This window comes from Salvelinus alpinus, chromosome 24 (assembly GCF_045679555.1).
Source record: "Salvelinus alpinus chromosome 24, SLU_Salpinus.1, whole genome shotgun sequence".
Classification (NCBI taxonomy): Eukaryota; Metazoa; Chordata; class Actinopteri; order Salmoniformes; family Salmonidae; genus Salvelinus; species Salvelinus alpinus.
This window is the reverse complement of record NC_092109.1, coordinates 43,301,048-43,314,714: the sequence shown is the minus strand read 5'-3', so window position 1 is coordinate 43,314,714 and position 13,667 is coordinate 43,301,048. Positions and strand designations below refer to the sequence as shown.

The following is a 13,667-nucleotide window of genomic DNA, read 5'->3' as shown; positions in this document are numbered from 1 at the left end:
GTTTGCGCTCTCGGTTTCCACTAGTTACCACAGCTACAAAGTCAAAATGGGCTATTTCGTAAAACTGTATGAAAAAAATCATGAGCTTTTTGGTCCTCATTTAGTGTTAGGCATAAGGTTTGCAGTGTGGTTAGATTTAAAATCACATTTGAAGAAGATAAATTGTAGAAATGGGCGCGGATTATGACTTTATGGCTGTGGTAACTAGTGACGACCCTCTCGCTTGCTCAACTCAGCTACGCACATCTCAAATCAATTTACGTTCACGTGGTTATTCCATTATTCCAAACTGAGCGTTTACTTTGCCATCCAAAATGTAATTGGTAAAATGTAATCTCTCTCTCCCTTAACCAAACATGAAAGCAATTGTTTGAGGATGAGGACAGTTTGATGAAAAAGCTTTACATAAAGGTTAAACCCCAGGCAACCCCAGTGATTAAACAGCCAGCATATAAAAGTTCCAACGCAAACATTTTTATCTCAATATCAAATAATTTCTCGGTAATAATTAAGTACTGTAACCTTACTGTGATTGTTTTTAAATTAAAATTGTAAAAAAAAAAAAAAAAAACACAAATGACTTGTTAGCAAAGAGCAACTGGTCTGAGTGGGGAGGGGAAAACGGAACTAGCTGTTATTGGCAGAGAGGTTGGAACTCTTTTTCTTATTGGTCTATTAACTAATTTACCTGGTGATGTCACAAGGCAGGCCAAAACTCCATCCCACCAAAACAGGATGAAATGTCAGGCAGTCTTTTCAAAACAGCTCTTACACTAAAAGGGCTTTATCACAATTGTATTGTTTTATTCCAACCTCATAGTGTGGAAATATATAAAAAACACGGGAAATCACCTTTTTGACTAGACTGGGCCTTCTTTAAGGATCTGCCCATTTCAATTTTCACCTAAAATGACATACCCAAATCTAACTGCTTGTAGCTCAGGACCTGAAGCAAGGTTGTGCATATTCTTGATACCCTTTCAAAGGAAACACTTTGAAGTTTGTGGAAATGTGAAATTTAATGTAGGAGAATATAACACATTAGATGTGGTTAAAGATAATAAAAAATAAAAAACATATGTATTTTTTGTACCATCATCTTTGAAATGCAAGAGAAAGGCCATAATGTATTATTCCAGACCAGGCCCCAATTTAGATGTTGCCCACTAGATGGCAGCAGTGTACGTGCAAAGTTGTAGACTGATCAAATGAACCATTGCATTTCTGTAAAAACAAATGTATCAAGACTGCCCAAATGTGCCTAATTGGTTTATTAATACATTTTTAAGTTCATAATTGAGCACTCTCCTCAGAGGGAGTAGTCCTACTGAAACATTGATAACAGGGAGTAGTCCTACTGAAACATTGATAACAGGGAGTAGTCCTACTGAAACATTGATAACAGGGAGTAGTCCTACTGAAACATTGATAACAGGGAGTAGTCCTGCTGAAACATGGATAACAGGGAGTAGTCCTGCTGAAACATTGACAACAGGGAGTAGTCCTGCTGAAACATGGATAACAGGGAGTAGTCCTGCTGAAACATTGATAACAGGGAGTAGGGTTGCTGAAACATTGATAAGAGGGAGTAGGGTTGCTGAAACATTGATAACAGGGAGTAGTCCTACTGAAACATTGATAACAGGGAGTAGTCCTACTGAAACATTGATAAGAGGGAGTAGTCCTGCTGAAACATTGATAACAGGGAGTAGTCCTGCTGAAACATTGATAACAGGGAGTAGTCCTGCTGAAACATGGATAACAGGGAGTAGTCCTGCTGAAACATTGATAACAGGGAGTAGTCCTGCTGAAACATTGATAACAGGGAGTAGTCCTGCTGAAACATTGATAACAGGGAGTAGTCCTACTGAAACATTGATAACAGGGAGTAGTCCTACTGAAACATTGATAACAGGGAGTAGTCCTACTGGAACATTGGGATCATTAATAGCTGTATGTTAGTGACTTTTGTTTTGTTTATGGTGAAAATGCCATTTAAACTTCAATGGAAAAATATTGATTTATTTAAGGCCAAATTTGAGCGATTATTTTGTTGTTGTTGATAAATCTTGATTAAGTAATGCCATTAACTTGATTAATTATTTGAATCGTTTGACAGCGCTAGTATTTATGTTTGTGGCGGTAGTCTAATGCGTTCACTATAACCATTTTCAGAGTGGAACCAACTTGGAAGTACCACACCAATGGTTGTGTCCGTTTAACATTTTTTTATGAATACATTTTATATTTAGACATTCCCTCGACCCTTTAAAGTAAGCTTTTCAATACTGGGAAAACAATGAATGAATTAATATAGACATTAATAAGAAAGTAAAATACTTCTATAATGCGCTAACGTACAGGTATAATATGGAGTTTCTAAACTGGTTATTTGTCTCCATCTAGTGTTCGAACAGGTGTACTACAACCTGGCAAATTTAATTCAAAAATCAACCAACAATAACTGACTTTACATTAGTTTAAATAATGGTGTGATGAAACAATCGGACACAAACTGGGGGCTGTCGTCTGACATGATTGCCCTGGGAAGGCCCCCCATTAGCCGTCATGATTTCATTGGAAAGGCCCCCCATTATCCGTCATGGTTGTCTGTGCTCAATAATGTTTGTGCCGTGTTTTGTGCTGCTACAATGTGCTGCTGCCATGTTGTGTTGCTACTATGTTGTTGTCATGTTGTATTGCTACCATGCTGTGTTTTCATGTGTTGCTGCCATGCTGTGTTGTCATGTGATGCTGCCATGCTATGTTGTCATGTGATGCTACCATGCTATGTTGTCATGTGATGCTGCCATGCTATGTTGTTGTCTTAGGTCTCTCTTTATTAGTGTTGTGGTCTTTCTCTTGTCGTGATGTATGTTTTGTCCTATATATTTGTAATGTGTAATGTGTAATTGTTCAATAATTAAATGTGTTGTGTTTAAAAAATAAAATAATCTGATCTTATAAAATGCGTTGTGTTTATATTACTTTTACAAAAAAAATGTGATAAACAAACAAATCTAAACTAACAAATGGCAAATCATATTTTTCGCCGAGATAGCCAGTCAATTTGAGTAACGTTATTGTGTATTCTACGTAATGACGCAGTTTTACGTTATTACGGAATGACATCACAACGTCACTTAGCAACTTTTAGCAACAAATCGACCTGCCCCTAGCAACTCCCCCTGGAAATGAGTTGGCAACACCGAGGGCCCTACTTACAGTGGTAACCTACACATCAATGCAAAAGATCAACTGTCTGTTCACCTGTTAAATTCTACCGTATGTTATAAACTGAGCTCCCTGTTGGATGCATATAGGCTAGGCTAGAGCAAAAAACTATACATTGTAATGGCCTATCTAATAGGCTCAATTAAATGAGAGATGCCCATGGTAATTTGTTGTATGGCTACTTCGAGATTATGAACTCATCATGGCCAGAAAAGGTGAGGAATTTATTCTGCAATGGTCATGATATGTATAATAATGTATTATGTTGAGAAATTAAATATTGTCTACTCGAGAAATGTAACATTGCTTTATTCAGACGTAGCCTACCAAACGTCAATGGAAAAAGTCTGTTCTACCGTTAAACTTCGGATCGCATAGAGGAAAATACTTGAGTTTATATACTTACTACTGCGAAGTAGGTCCAATGAAATGAGATGGGACGTAGCCTATCCTAACTTGTTGTAGACTATTTCGCGAGTATGAAATCATCAGACAGAAAAAGTGAGGCATTTATTCCGCTGAGCCACTTGGGAAGCTCAACAAAATGGACTGTCAGAAGTCGGATTCGAACCCACGCCTCCAGGGGAGACTGCGACCTGAACGCAGCGCCTTAGACCGCTCGGCCATCCTGACACACTGAGTGCAGTGATACAATAATTCTATTTTGACTCTTCTCTCTAACGGAAACGATTGCGTCTTCTATTTAGTTACCTGTTTTATTGTTCTGAATAATAGTGTCATCATATATTCCTGCTACTGTTGCCTTCTGGGAATGCAATACTTCAACCAATAGAAAGTGTCCGTACACATGGTTTAAAGTTTGCAGTGGGAGGAAAGCACATTCTCACGTCAAGTTCAGTTTTGATCAATTCCAACTTTTGCCTGAAAATCATGTAGGCCAACGATTTATAAACGAGGCAAGATGAGGCCACTGGAGACTACGAAGATACAGACCCGTACACTTTTGGTAGTTAGTGAAACACTTTCCCATGACGAATTACTGCCACCTGGTGGTCAAACCGGTGTACTTAACGTGTAAGAATCCGTTCAGACTTGTAAACAGATAAGAGACTCCAACAATTTACAGTATTACAGCTTCTCAATCGCATACAAGCATTTTTTTTGTAACAACGTTGTCAGTTTTCGAAACGGTGTTCACAAGACACAAAACTATGTGACAGTTTGCAAAACAGTACATTTAAAAAAATGTTTTATGTAGCTGCCTTCTCAAAACAAATACATCAATCCAAACCAAATGATACCGGATTTATTCATCAATATCATTATAATCCAGATGCTGGTGTGCTCATAGGTTCGTCAATTTTCCACCGACGCAGAAACGCAATCCACAAAATAAATAAGAAACGGTGAATAAAACGGAGGAACACAACTGATACGAACCAAGTCTCAAATCACACCGAAAACAAAGCATTAATGTTGGAGATGATGTCTTTAGGAGTAACCCAAAGTTACTTACAAAATAACTCGACTTTCTTCCCTGCAATGTTGTCAAGAACCATAGCAGTTAGACAGTTCCCATGTTTACATATTTCCTTATATTCTACTACTGATAACGCCATTTAACATTTTGTGCAGTCGCCGGAAACAGTGAGCACTTTTGTAACATGTTCTCGTCTTATGAAAACAACGTGTTAATATTCTGTGAGCAAAACACTTTTACACTCAACTTTGTATTCATTGATGACAAATGTATTTAAAGTTTAGCAAAAATGGGTCTAAAATAGGTAACAAAGGCAAGAACATTCTCTGACATTCTTAAAATCTATTTAATCATTTGACCATGGTTGGTTTGCTATAGGTACGTTTAACCGCAGTTAATTTAACCATGGTTGGTTTGCTATAGGTACGTTTAACCGCAGTTAATTTAACCATGGTTGGTTTGCTATAGGTACGTTTAACCGCAGTTCATTTGACCATGGTTGGTTTGCTATAGCTACGTTTAACCAGTTCATTTGACCATGGTTGGTTTGCTATAGGTACGTTTAACCATAGTTCATTTGACCATGGTTGGTTTGCTATAGGTACATTTAACCACAATTCATTTGACCATGGTTGGTTTGCTATAGGTACATTTAACCACAATTAATTTGACCATGGTTAGTTTGCTATAGGTACGTTGAACCAGTTCATTTGACCATGGTTGGTTTGCTATAGGTACGTTTAACCAGTTCATTTGACCATGGTTGGTTTGCTATAGGTACGTTTAACCAGTTCATTTGACCATGGTTGGTTTGCTATAGGTACGTTTAACCAGTTCATTTGACCATGGTTGGTTTGCTATAGGTACGTTTAGCCACAATTCATTTGAACATGGTTGGTTTGCTATAGGTACGTTTAACCACAATTAATTTGAACATGGTTGGTTTGCTATAGGTACATTTAACCACAATTAATTTGACCATGGTTGGTTTGCTATAGGTTTAACCAGTTAATTTGACCATGGTTGGTTTGCTATAGGTTTAACCAGTTAATTTGACCATGGTTGGTTTGCTATAGGTTTAACCAGTTAATTTGACCATGGTTAGTTTGCTATAGGTACGTTTAACCAGTTAATTTGACCATGGTTGGTTTGCTATAGGTACGTTTAACCAGTTATTTGACCATGGTTGGTTTGCTATAGGTTTAACCGGTTAATTTGACCATGGTTAGTTTGCTATAGGTTTAACCGGTTAATTTCACCATGGTTAGTTTGCTATAGGTTTAACCAGTTAATTTGACCATGGTTGGTTTGCTATAGGTTTAACCAGTTAATTTGACCATGGTTAGTTTGCTATAGGTACGTTGAACCAGTTAATTTGGCCATGGTTGGTTTGCTATAGGTACGTTTAACCAGTTCATTTGACCATGGTTGGTTTGCTATAGGTTTAACCAGTTCATTTGACCATGGTTGGTTTGCTATAGGTTTAACCAGTTCATTTGACCATGGTTGGTTTGCTATAGGTACGTTTAACCAGTTAATTTGACCATGGTTGGTTTGCTATAGCTACGTTTAACCAGTTAATTTGACCATGGTTGGTTTGCTATAGGTACATTTAACCACAATTAATTTGACCATGGTTAGTTTGCTATAGGTACGTTTAACCAGTTATTTGACCATGGTTGGTTTGCTATAGGTTTAACCGGTTAATTTGACCATGGTTAGTTTGCTATAGGTTTAACCGGTTAATTTCACCATGGTTAGTTTGCTATAGGTTTAACCAGTTAATTTGACCATGGTTGGTTTGCTATAGGTTTAACCAGTTAATTTGACCATGGTTGGTTTGCTATAGGTACGTTTAACCAGTTATTTGACCATGGTTGGTTTGCTATAGGTTTAACCGGTTAATTTGACCATGGTTAGTTTGCTATAGGTTTAACCGGTTAATTTCACCATGGTTAGTTTGCTATAGGTTTAACCAGTTAATTTGACCATGGTTGGTTTGCTATAGGTTTAACCAGTTAATTTGACCATGGTTAGTTTGCTATAGGTACGTTGAACCAGTTAATTTGGCCATGGTTGGTTTGCTATAGGTACGTTTAACCAGTTCATTTGACCATGGTTGGTTTGCTATAGGTTTAACCAGTTCATTTGACCATGGTTAGTTTGCTATAGGTTTAACCAGTTAATTTGACCATGGTTGGTTTGCTATAGGTTTAACCAGTTCATTTGACCATGGTTGGTTTGCTATAGGTACGTTTAACCAGTTCATTTGACCATGGTTGGTTTGCTATAGGTACGTTTAGCCACAATTCATTTGAACATGGTTGGTTTGCTATAGGTACGTTTAACCACAATTCATTTGAACATGGTTGGTTTGCTATAGGTACATTTAACCACAATTAATTTGACCATGGTTGGTTTGCTATAGGTTTAACCAGTTAATTTGACCATGGTTGGTTTGCTATAGGTTTAACCAGTTAATTTGACCATGGTTGGTTTGCTATAGGTTTAACCAGTTAATTTGACCATGGTTGGTTTGCTATAGGTTTAACCAGTTAATTTGACCATGGTTGGTTTGCTATAGGTTTAACCAGTTAATTTGACCATGGTTAGTTTGCTATAGGTACGTTTAACCAGTTAATTTGACCATGGTTGGTTTGCTATAGGTATGTTTAACCAGTTATTTGACCATGGTTGGTTTGCTATAGGTTTAACCGGTTAATTTGACCATGGTTAGTTTGCTATAGGTTTAACCGGTTAATTTCACCATGGTTAGTTTGCTATAGGTTTAACCAGTTAATTTGACCATGGTTGGTTTGCTATAGGTTTAACCAGTTAATTTGACCATGGTTAGTTTGCTATAGGTACGTTGAACCAGTTAATTTGGCCATGGTTGGTTTGCTATAGGTACGTTTAACCAGTTCATTTGACCATGGTTGGTTTGCTATAGGTTTAACCAGTTCATTTGACCATGGTTGGTTTGCTATAGGTTTAACCAGTTCATTTGACCATGGTTGGTTTGCTATAGGTACGTTTAACCAGTTAATTTGACCATGGTTGGTTTGCTATAGCTACGTTTAACCAGTTCATTTGACCATGGTTGGTTTGCTATAGGTACATTTAACCACAATTAATTTGACCATGGTTAGTTTGCTATAGGTACGTTGAACCAGTTCATTTGACCATGGTTGGTTTGCTATAGGTACGTTTAACCAGTTCATTTGACCATGGTTGGTTTGCTATAGGTTTAACCAGTTAATTTGACCATGGTTGGTTTGCTATAGGTTTAACCAGTTAATTTGACCATGGTTGGTTTGCTATAGGTTTAACCAGTTAATTTGACCATGGTTAGTTTGCTATAGGTACGTTTAACCAGTTAATTTGACCATGGTTGGTTTGCTATAGGTACGTTTAACCAGTTATTTGACCATGGTTGGTTTGCTATAGGTTTAACCGGTTAATTTGACCATGGTTAGTTTGCTATAGGTTTAACCGGTTAATTTCACCATGGTTAGTTTGCTATAGGTTTAACCAGTTAATTTGACCATGGTTGGTTTGCTATAGGTTTAACCAGTTAATTTGACCATGGTTAGTTTGCTATAGGTACGTTGAACCAGTTAATTTGGCCATGGTTGGTTTGCTATAGGTACGTTTAACCAGTTCATTTGACCATGGTTGGTTTGCTATAGGTTTAACCAGTTCATTTGACCATGGTTGGTTTGCTATAGGTTTAACCAGTTCATTTGACCATGGTTGGTTTGCTATAGGTACGTTTAACCAGTTAATTTGACCATGGTTGGTTTGCTATAGCTACGTTTAACCAGTTCATTTGACCATGGTTGGTTTGCTATAGGTACATTTAACCACAATTAATTTGACCATGGTTAGTTTGCTATAGGTACGTTGAACCAGTTCATTTGACCATGGTTGGTTTGCTATAGGTACGTTTAACCAGTTCATTTGACCATGGTTGGTTTGCTATAGGTACGTTTAACCAGTTCATTTGACCATGGTTGGTTTGCTATAGGTACGTTTAACCAGTTCATTTGACCATGGTTGGTTTGCTATAGGTACGTTTAGCCACAATTCATTTGAACATGGTTGGTTTGCTATAGGTACGTTTAACCACAATTAATTTGAACATGGTTGGTTTGCTATAGGTACATTTAACCACAATTAATTTGACCATGGTTGGTTTGCTATAGGTTTAACCAGTTAATTTAACCATGGTTGGTTTGCTATAGGTTTAACCAGTTAATTTGACCATGGTTGGTTTGCTATAGGTTTAACCAGTTAATTTGACCATGGTTGGTTTGCTATAGGTTTAACCAGTTAATTTGACCATGGTTGGTTTGCTATAGGTTTAACCAGTTAATTTGACCATGGTTGGTTTGCTATAGGTTTAACCAGTTAATTTGACCATGGTTGGTTTGCTATAGGTTTAACCAGTTAATTTGACCATGGTTAGTTTGCTATAGGTACGTTTAACCAGTTAATTTGACCATGGTTGGTTTGCTATAGGTACGTTTAACCAGTTATTTGACCATGGTTGGTTTGCTATAGGTTTAACCGGTTAATTTGACCATGGTTAGTTTGCTATAGGTTTAACCGGTTAATTTCACCATGGTTAGTTTGCTATAGGTTTAACCAGTTAATTTGACCATGGTTGGTTTGCTATAGGTTTAACCAGTTAATTTGACCATGGTTAGTTTGCTATAGGTACGTTGAACCAGTTAATTTGGCCATGGTTGGTTTGCTATAGGTACGTTTAACCAGTTCATTTGACCATGGTTGGTTTGCTATAGGTTTAACCAGTTCATTTGACCATGGTTGGTTTGCTATAGGTTTAACCAGTTCATTTGACCATGGTTGGTTTGCTATAGGTACGTTTAACCAGTTAATTTGACCATGGTTGGTTTGCTATAGCTACGTTTAACCAGTTTATTTGACCATGGTTGGTTTGCTATAGGTACATTTAACCACAATTAATTTGACCATGGTTAGTTTGCTATAGGTACGTTGAACCAGTTCATTTGACCATGGTTGGTTTGCTATAGGTACGTTTAACCAGTTCATTTGACCATGGTTGGTTTGCTATAGGTACGTTTAACCAGTTCATTTGACCATGGTTGGTTTGCTATAGGTACGTTTAACCAGTTAATTTGACCATGGTTGGTTTGCTATAGCTACGTTTAACCAGTTCATTTGACCATGGTTGGTTTGCTATAGGTACATTTAACCACAATTAATTTGACCATGGTTAGTTTGCTATAGGTACGTTGAACCAGTTCATTTGACCATGGTTGGTTTGCTATAGGTACGTTTAACCAGTTCATTTGACCATGGTTGGTTTGCTATAGGTACGTTTAACCAGTTCATTTGACCATGGTTGGTTTGCTATAGGTTTAACCAGTTAATTTGACCATGGTTGGTTTGCTATAGGTTTAACCAGTTAATTTGACCATGGTTAGTTTGCTATAGGTACGTTTAACCAGTTAATTTGACCATGGTTGGTTTGCTATAGGTACGTTTAACCAGTTATTTGACCATGGTTGGTTTGCTATAGGTTTAACCGGTTAATTTGACCATGGTTAGTTTGCTATAGGTTTAACCGGTTAATTTCACCATGGTTAGTTTGCTATAGGTTTAACCAGTTAATTTGACCATGGTTGGTTTGCTATAGGTTTAACCAGTTAATTTGACCATGGTTAGTTTGCTATAGGTACGTTGAACCAGTTAATTTGGCCATGGTTGGTTTGCTATAGGTAAGTTTAACCAGTTCATTTGACCATGGTTGGTTTGCTATAGGTTTAACCAGTTCATTTGACCATGGTTGGTTTGCTATAGGTTTAACCAGTTCATTTGACCATGGTTGGTTTGCTATAGGTACGTTTAACCAGTTAATTTGACCATGGTTGGTTTGCTATAGCTACGTTTAACCAGTTCATTTGACCATGGTTGGTTTGCTATAGGTACATTTAACCACAATTAATTTGACCATGGTTAGTTTGCTATAGGTACGTTGAACCAGTTCATTTGACCATGGTTGGTTTGCTATAGGTACGTTTAACCAGTTCATTTGACCATGGTTGGTTTGCTATAGGTACGTTTAACCAGTTCATTTGACCATGGTTGGTTTGCTATAGGTACGTTTAACCAGTTCATTTGACCATGGTTGGTTTGCTATAGGTACGTTTAGCCACAATTCATTTGAACATGGTTGGTTTGCTATAGGTACGTTTACCACAATTAATTTGAACATGGTTGGTTTGCTATAGGTACATTTAACCACAATTAATTTGACCATGGTTGGTTTGCTATAGGTTTAACCAGTTAATTTGACCATGGTTGGTTTGCTATAGGTTTAACCAGTTAATTTGACCATGGTTGGTTTGCTATAGGTTTAACCAGTTAATTTGACCATGGTTGGTTTGCTATAGGTTTAACCAGTTAATCTGACCATGGTTAGTTTGCTATAGGTACGTTTAACCAGTTAATTTGACCATGGTTGGTTTGCTATAGGTACGTTTAACCAGTTATTTGACCATGGTTGGTTTGCTATAGGTTTAACCGGTTAATTTGACCATGGTTAGTTTGCTATAGGTTTAACCGGTTAATTTCACCATGGTTAGTTTGCTATAGGTTTAACCAGTTAATTTGACCATGGTTGGTTTGCTATAGGTTTAACCAGTTAATTTGACCATGGTTAGTTTGCTATAGGTACGTTGAACCAGTTAATTTGGCCATGGTTGGTTTGCTATAGGTACGTTTAACCAGTTCATTTGACCATGGTTGGTTTGCTATAGGTTTAACCAGTTCATTTGACCATGGTTGGTTTGCTATAGGTACGTTTAACCAGTTAATTTGACCATGGTTGGTTTGCTATAGCTACGTTTAACCAGTTCATTTGACCATGGTTGGTTTGCTATAGGTACATTTAACCACAATTAATTTGACCATGGTTAGTTTGCTATAGGTACGTTGAACCAGTTCATTTGACCATGGTTGGTTTGCTATAGGTACGTTTAACCAGTTCATTTGACCATGGTTGGTTTGCTATAGGTACGTTTAACCAGTTCATTTGACCATGGTTGGTTTGCTATAGGTACGTTTAGCCACAATTCATTTGAACATGGTTGGTTTGCTATAGGTACGTTTAACCACAATTAATTTGAACATGGTTGGTTTGCTATAGGTACATTTAACCACAATTAATTTGACCATGGTTGGTTTGCTATAGGTTTAACCAGTTAATTTGACCATGGTTGGTTTGCTATAGGTTTAACCAGTTAATTTGACCATGGTTGGTTTGCTATAGGTTTAACCAGTTAATTTGACCATGGTTGGTTTGCTATAGGTTTAACCAGTTAATTTCACCATGGTTAGTTTGCTATAGGTTTAACCAGTTAATTTGACCATGGTTGGTTTGCTATAGGTTTAACCAGTTCATTTGACCATGGTTGGTTTGCTATAGGTACGTTTAACCAGTTCATTTGACCATGGTTGGTTTGCTATAGGTACGTTTAGCCACAATTCATTTGAACATGGTTGGTTTGCTATAGGTACGTTTAACCACAATTAATTTGAACATGGTTGGTTTGCTATAGGTACATTTAACCACAATTCATTTGACCATGGTTGGTTTGCTATAGGTTTAACCAGTTAATTTGACCATGGTTGGTTTGCTATAGGTTTAACCAGTTAATTTGACCATGGTTGGTTTGCTATAGGTTTAACCAGTTAATTTGACCATGGTTGGTTTGCTATAGGTTTAACCAGTTAATTTGACCATGGTTGGTTTGCTATAGGTTTAACCAGTTAATTTGACCATGGTTAGTTTGCTATAGGTACGTTTAACCAGTTAATTTGACCATGGTTGGTTTGCTATAGGTACGTTTAACCAGTTATTTGACCATGGTTGGTTTGCTATAGGTTTAACCGGTTAATTTGACCATGGTTAGTTTGCTATAGGTTTAACCGGTTAATTTCACCATGGTTAGTTTGCTATAGGTTTAACCAGTTAATTTGACCATGGTTGGTTTGCTATAGGTTTAACCAGTTAATTTGACCATGGTTAGTTTGCTATAGGTACGTTGAACCAGTTAATTTGGCCATGGTTGGTTTGCTATAGGTACGTTTAACCAGTTCATTTGACCATGGTTGGTTTGCTATAGGTTTAACCAGTTCATTTGACCATGGTTGGTTTGCTATAGGTTTAACCAGTTCATTTGACCATGGTTGGTTTGCTATAGGTACGTTTAACCAATTAATTTGACCATGGTTGGTTTGCTATAGCTACGTTTAACCAGTTCATTTGACCATGGTTGGTTTGCTATAGGTACATTTAACCACAATTAATTTGACCATGGTTAGTTTGCTATAGGTACGTTGAACCAGTTCATTTGACCATGGTTGGTTTGCTATAGGTACGTTTAACCAGTTCATTTGACCATGGTTGGTTTGCTATAGGTACGTTTAACCAGTTCATTTGACCATGGTTGGTTTGCTATAGGTACGTTTAACCAGTTCATTTGACCATGGTTGGTTTGCTATAGGTACGTTTAGCCACAATTCATTTGAACATGGTTGGTTTGCTATAGGTACGTTTAACCACAATTAATTTGAACATGGTTGGTTTGCTATAGGTACATTTAACCACAATTAATTTGACCATGGTTGGTTTGCTATAGGTTTAACCAGTTAATTTGACCATGGTTGGTTTGCTATAGGTTTAACCAGTTAATTTGACCATGGTTGGTTTGCTATAGGTTTAACCAGTTAATTTGACCATGGTTGGTTTGCTATAGGTTTAACCAGTTAATTTGACCATGGTTGGTTTGCTATAGGTTTAACCAGTTAATTTGACCATGGTTAGTTTGCTATAGGTACGTTTAACCAGTTAATTTGACCATGGTTGGTTTGCTATAGGTACGTTTAACCAGTTATTTGACCATGGTTGGTTTGCTATAGGTTTAACCGGTTAATTTGACCA

General features: G+C 37.2%; 1 non-coding gene across 1 annotated transcript; it reads right to left on the bottom strand.

Annotated features, from left to right (window-relative positions):
• Window positions 1–3,784: 3,784 nt before the first annotated feature.
• Window positions 3,785–3,867, bottom strand: trnal-cag (transfer RNA leucine (anticodon CAG)). Its single transcript has one exon. It is a non-coding gene; the product is annotated as a tRNA-Leu (tRNA).
• Window positions 3,868–13,667: the final 9,800 nt, after the last annotated feature.